Source organism: Triticum dicoccoides, chromosome 5A (genome assembly GCF_002162155.2).
Source record: "Triticum dicoccoides isolate Atlit2015 ecotype Zavitan chromosome 5A, WEW_v2.0, whole genome shotgun sequence".
Taxonomy (NCBI): domain Eukaryota; kingdom Viridiplantae; phylum Streptophyta; class Magnoliopsida; order Poales; family Poaceae; genus Triticum; species Triticum dicoccoides.
The window spans coordinates 694,131,128-694,138,593 of NC_041388.1; positions in this window are offsets into that span (position 1 = coordinate 694,131,128).

Genomic DNA, 7,466 nt, shown 5'->3' on the forward strand with positions numbered 1-7,466 from the left:
AGAACGGGTTTTCACCCCGGCCAACACTCATCGTCACCGGATTGGATGAACGACCCACCCCGGTCAACACGCCGCCCACACGACCATGCTGACCGGACAACGCCCGAGCCGCGTGCTCCGCCCAAGAGCACCCCGGCTACCACCAACCGGGCCGCCGCCACGGCATCCGAGCCCCACCCTCAACCAGGACACACCGAACGGACGCGGCTGACCAGAACGAAGCGGAAGCTCGCCTTCCACCCCAAAGTCGACACCTTGGCATGATCGGTGACCTCGGCGGCCGGATCAGGGCCAGGGGAACTCCGGCGGCCACCCGCGGCAGCCGCCAGATGCAACGGAGGGGGCACCCTGCCCCTTCCCGGAGTCCCCTACCACCACCAGTAGGCCTCGCGCGCACCACCACACCATGGCGCCACCCCGGCCTGACGAGCCCGTCGCTGAGTCCAAAGAAGAGGGAGGGAGCTCACCCGAGTCCGACGCAGACGAACAGCCGCCGGAGAGAGCCGCCGTAGCTGCGTGCAGATCGGACAACCACCAGGCCGCAGCAGCGCCGCTGCAGCCCACCCCACTCCGAGGTCAAGACCGACCTCGGCCACCGCCCCGCGCCGCCCGCCGCCATCCAGGAGCCGGATCCGGGAGGATCGGGCCGGATCCGCGCGAGCACGCCACCGCCCAGAACGGGAAACCCCGCGGCCGCCACGCCGCAAACGAGCTCGCCGCTCGACGTCGCGTCCCCAACAGGCAACCCCGCCGCCGAACTCCGAGCCCGCCGCCGCGCCGCCGGCCCCACCAAAGCCCGGCGCCCCCACTCGACCGGCTGTCTCGCGCCAGCCGCGGAGCACGAGGGGAAGGAAGAAGAGGCCCCGCCGCCGCCCCCACCGGCCGGGCTTCGCCCGCCGGCGTCGCTGGGCGGCGGCGAGGGAGGAGAGCAGAGGAGGGGGAGGTGGGTTACGGCGGCTAGGGTTCCCCCCGGTCGCTCGCGAGAGCGACACGGGAGGGGACGGGGCGCTCTTGAGTTTTTCCCTTGTACTAAGGATGTTTGCCGTCACGTTGAGCGTCCCCGCGTTGGCGAGGCCGTCCACAAACACCCGCCCGCTGTCCCCAAAACCAACTTCGAACCATACGCTATCCATAATAATGTTAAACATACAAAGAGTTACACGCAATTACACGCTGACTAGAATTTTCTTCATCTATCAACTAATCATAAACTTGTCCCCCCTTCCTTGATTTTCAGAAGAGGTGGGCTGCCTCCCCATCTATTGACCAATCAAATTAACCATTTTTGTGAAATCGTATAACTCGTTTGTACGTGTAGCATTACTCCGCTATCCACCCCTGCAACCAAGGACATTCATCAACCGCGGGCGTACGTTGCATGCATGCACGGACATATACTCATGGATAGATAGATCACGCGTGCGTACAATTGATGCGCTCGTGGGCCTTTTTAATCTTCTTCCCGCGGCCCTTGCAGTGCACCTCCGTCGCGAAGACCATCGGCTTCCGCGCCATTCTTCTGCTCGATCGCCTCGCTGCTTTGCTTCCTCCGATGAAAGGAAATCAATCGACGTCCTATGTATATTCCCATATTTGTATGTATGGGCTCTTAAGAAAGTAATCGCCAACTGTGGGTTACCTTCCTCAGTCAGGCAGGCCGACGATCTCGTGCAAGGTAAATTTTGATTTACTTTCCCTGCAATAAAAAAATCTGATTGACTTGACATTTCATATTTATTAGTATGCATGCTTCTATACAACTATTAAACAATTAAATAAGAACTTCTTTAAGCACCCCCACAAAGCGTACACAGATCCAATACCACCGCACGATTAGGCCCACTAAAATCAATTTAACGGTTAGCCTTAACCTAAACCATTTTCTGTATGCACTTAGCAATTTACATTGACTGACCGTACTTCACCGTGAAGGAAAATATGAAACTCCACGCCTGAACAATTAGGAAACTAATAATCACGGGTGCATCCTATTCTAGGAAACTAAATCAGAGTGCATCCATCCTATTAGGAAACTAATCTCAGACAAATCCATCCTATTAAAAAACTTATCTTGGACGCATCCATCCTATTAGGAAGCTAATCGCGAGCCGCTTGCCGCCATCATGCACGCTAGCCACGATGGGGGAAGCGCAAGGAGCTTCGTCTTCCTCCGGGAACACACGTGCTATCGCCGCCATCGTCTTCTGTTTGGAGGCCAGGCGCTCTTCTGCCGCTACTGCGATGACTCCATCCACGTCCAGGGCATGCTCTCCGGCAACCATCGGCATCCGCGTTAACTTCAGCTCCGTTCGCAGCACCCACGCCGACAAAGTGTCTGTTCAGTGGGTGCACGTGTATTACATATTAAATAAGAATCGTGGGGCTTAAGGCAATCTAGAATTATAGATTTGGGATTACCTTAGGTTGCCGATTGCTGTACTGAAAATATGTAATTATATATGGCACGTACATAAGAATGCATCAATCTTGTCTTAGAAAGTAGGAGCAAGAGGGATACTGAAGAAATCAAGATGCAGAGTCTATTTCCCATGATTACTTCTCATGTTCATGTCGGCTTTCTTGGGCTTTACTTCGTATCACCATATGCATTAAACTGGACCGTATCAAGAGGTAACGTCATCCCCTTTATTAGAATTGCCTTATTTGTGCTATTTGATCAGTGTGTGTTTTACGTATGATGTTGCTTTACCTGGAATTAAGGTGGGTTGCACCTGCCTAGGCACTATCTCCAGGGATAGGTTGGAAATCAGAATATATGATGCATTCTTAGAGAAAACTTTACACGCGTCACTTTAACATAATTGCATAACAATCCAGTAAATTATGTAAGATTCAGTAGGAGGCAAGATATTGAAGATGTACTACTATTTCAGTTACATAATTCTATACATCTAAAACGGGTCACATGATTCCGTAACTGTTGTTAAAGAATATCTCCCGCTGTTCTGTAAAGGTATGCAATCTCTACTGCGTTCCAATAAAGAGAATTTTACCATACAGAAGGATCCAATGAAGAAACTAATCCGGCTGAGTTCCAATAAAGGATCCGTCCTCATACAGCTGCCGTATATTGGTACAGAGAAATCATATAAACTGTACTCAGTCGGATTTATTTTGTTTCATGACAGAGAAACCAAATACCTTTCGTATTTTGGCACATATATTTATTCTTATATACTTGTGCAGTTTCGAATGATCCAATATATCTGCAGTCATCAAACTTGAAGACATGCTGTTTAAGGCTTTATTTGCACCGCCTCTCTTTCTTTGTCTGCGCGCCTATTTCCTCCAGTAATAATAATGAACAAATTTTTCCGGATCAGGTATTACACAGTTACAAATGTATGCTGAAGCTACTCCTTACGACAAGGAAAAAGAGAATGAATGCTTTCTATCTTCACCAGTTTTGTAGCATGTTCCAAATTGTTGGCTCTTTCTTATTTGAGGATTCATCTTTTTTTTTGTAATTTGAAAGCTGACCTGAAAGCTTGATAAGGTTAGGCTTGACAAATACTCTAGAATACTTTTCCTTCCATCTTTATTTTTCTTCATAACTCATTTCAGTTTCTATACGTACAAAGCGTCTTACATCATTGTAAGTTAGTATGGTTGCCAACGCATAAACACATACAAAACCGGATAAATATTTTATATTATGATAATTATTGGATTTCTTTTAGCCCTTTGACATTTCAATTAGTTCTTGTAAATCATCTTTATTTCATATAGAAGTCGTTCTAGTCACATATCATCTTCTATTTCCTATTATTCATAGTAGGTAGCTATATAATTTTGGCAGTCCACACAACCAAAAAATATATATAATATAATTTGATCCAAATTAGTACAAATATATATTTTGCTATGCAGATTAGTAGAATAAAATAAGATTCGAGAATCAAACATCTTGAACAATATAATTGCACCGTAAGGCAGTTTATACTTTTTTTCCTGGCTACACTCGAAGAGAAGACTATACTACATGCCTATATTACTGCATTAATAAATAATTGCTGATTTTATTTAAATGAGAATATTTTCCTGCTATTACTCTATGTAGCAACATAACCACTATTGTGTCTCGCTTTTGAAAATACAATTTGAGCGACAGTAAACATTGTGTTTCCATTTGATTTATATTTTTAAAAACGTTTATTTTTTTATATTATGTGAATTCACCTGTTTTACGTTTGAGACGTGTGTTGCGCGTGCATGCTTACTAGTCTCTTTAGGTTACTGGCCAGGACCGGTGGAAAAACTGGTCGGTCCAGGCAGCATCAATTGTACGCACGCGTGATCTATCTATCCATGAAATAATACATCTAGATACGTAGACCATCTAGCGACGATTACAAGCACTGAAGCGAGCCGAAGGCGCGCCGCTGTCATCACCCCTCCATCACCGGAGTCGGGTATAACTTGTTGTAGACAGTTAGGAAATACCCCATAGGATCAGCATACCAGAATAGCAACCACCGCCGATAAAGAATAACGTAGATCAGAAGGATCCAAACCAAAGACACGCGAACTTAGATGAAGAACGCCCAGATCCGAGCAAATCCACCAAAGATAGATCCGTCGGAGACACAACTCCACACGCCCACCAACGATGCTAGTCACACAGCAAGAACGGGGGCTAAGTGGGTAGACCTTTATTCCATCTTCAGCGAGCCGCTGCCGTCTCGCCTTCCTGAGCAGAATACAAAACGACTAGAAACAGAGCCCTCCCGCCGGCCCTTGCCAGGATCCACCGCGCCCCCATGGCCCTAGGGCCACCAGAGACGAGGCGGACCTGTGGCGGCGTCGGCGAGAGGCGGGAACCCTAACTTTTGTTTTGGAGGAGGAGGCGGCGGCGGCTTACTTTTCTAGTTTTACAGCCATGATATATCAACACATCAACTGATACGATATGATATACAATAATGATAATAAAAACATCGGTTAATAACATCTGGATGACTTCTTGTATTGGGCTTTTCGGAAGATCAGAGGTCATCTAATCTAAGTTATATAAATGAAAATTGCTATGTTTTGTTTTATTTTCGGTAGAACCATGTTATATATATATATATATATATATATATATATATATATATATATATATATATATGGGTTGATATTTCTGCATGATATCAAGATTATGAGTACAACACACATGGAGAGTGTCAGGGGCGTGTGCAGAACACACGCGTGACACCGTGGACGGGAGACATCCTTCTACTAGTTTATGATCGGGGCACGAAGACACGGACCTACACTACTCATTCATGCATAATGGACACGGGGATTTACCCAGGTTCAGACCACATGGTGCATAATACTCTACTCCTACCTTTTTGGTGTGTGATTTGATGGGTAGATTAGAGGTACAAAACCTTCCCGGTGAACGGGCAGGACAGTGTATCCCTACTGGCGTTCTACCAAGTGGCCAACCTATCTATTCTTTTGCTTCTTTTTCCTCCTCCTTTTTCTTTTGGCATGGCCCTATTTTTACACTCCAAAGGGTAACACAGATGGCTTCGAGGCTAAGTAAGTGATACTGGATCCGACCAGGTAGGTGGATGCATTAAATGCGCGATAAGGTGTCATCATCCTTTGTCTTCCGGGAACGGACCTCTGTCTTGTCAAAACCGACTTGGCTGACACCTGCTTAGGCGTGACACGTCTTGGCATAGGTGTGCACCATGCGGCGGCGTGGGTGAGTGAGTCACCCCTTGTGTCTTCTCTACTGTCTGGTGCGTCTGCCCATCGGTCGCATGGCATGAGAGCCCTGCAGGCGCAGAATCGTTGCCTCACGCGTAAGTGAGGTGGTTGCTTGCTATCTAAGGCTGGCTGAGTGCACCCAGTTGTGGGCAGCCATTATCGGGTGAGATCTTTCTCGGGTCTTGGCCATCCGTCATTGCCGGATGCTTTGAAAAGATGCTCGTTGGGTTTGTGGACACTAGAGGGGTATGCAAACCTTCTTGTACAAAGATTTGCATACCACCACCAAGCCCACATCTTGCTTGGTGCATCGTCTCAGTTGTTTTAGAAAAAAAATAAGCAAAACAATGGTCATATGTAGAGCTGCAAACGAATCGTCTTCGAGCGACTTCGACTAGTCTCAGCTCAACTTATACTAAAATTCAAGTAAGCTCAAACTGAGTGAAGCTCAAGATAGAGCCATAGAAACTGGCTTGTGCTCGGCTTGTATCAATCTCGAGCTAGTTTCGAGCTCAATAGGTAGAAATTGGCTGACTTCAACTGAAGGAACAACAGTCTCGTCATGTCCGCAAGAGTTCATCTTGGACGAATTAACAAGAGATCATGGATGAATTAGAAAGAGAAGAAAATTAAGGTGCGTTTTCTCTCAAAGTTTGGCTAAAAATAGTAGGATATTTAACCCACATGACTACGAACCATATTAGGGCCTAAATATTATTGTTACTAAGCAGGCGTGGAGTATCTGCCCCCGAGCTGAAATGCACCCTAATGAACAATAAAATAAAAAAATAGTAAACATAATTAAAAAAATGAATTTCTTTTATAAACTTTGACAAATGTTCTGTATGCTTGTCAAATTTCAGCACAAAACGACATTCGTGGAAGCCGTGAAAAAACAAAATCAATACTCCAAAAATTCTAGTTTTGAAAACATTTTGGAGTACTGATTTTGTTTCTTTTTTGCCATGATTTCCATGAATGTCCTTTCGTGCTCAAATTTTGCAGGAATACAAAACATTTAGCAAAAAATCAGATTTTTTTAATGGTCTTACTTAAAAAAAATATTGTTCACAGTGGTGCATTTGAGCTCGGGGCCAGAATAGGACTTTTGTCCCTAAGCTTCCATGGTTGCTAGTGAATAAAATGAACAAAAATCATACACAGCATATATGGTAATAAATTATCCTACTTATTTTTAACATATATTGGGCTTAATTAATATAATTATATTAATCAAGCTATGGAAGTAAAATCAAGTGATTTAATGTTGCCCCAAGACCAATTTGTTTCACGACCGAGCTACATAAAGTGATCATACTCGGTTTATTTATTTTCGAGTCGAGCTAAAAGACAAGTCGATCTCAAGCAGCTCACGGCCTCGAGCCTTTCTTGAATCCCTGGTCATGAGTAACTCCCACTGTTTCAACAAAAAATAATGGGAGGATTGAATTTGAACATAAAAAATAGGTGTATTTGAACGTATATAGGTCCAGACAATCCTTTTTTTAGTGGGAGTTTTGGCCCAACGACACTATAGAGCCGAATGGCATCACTTGTTTGGGCTGAATGCAGTGGAGCCCATCAGAGCGTATATGGCCTGGCCCAGGCATATACAGCAGCAGCTGAAGAAGAAAGGAGAACAGAAGTGAAGCACAAACCCTCGACGAGACGGCGGCGAGAGGCCGGCGCGCAATGCCGCTCCGATTCCTCGGCCGGATCTGCGGCGACGCCGTCGGTTCGGC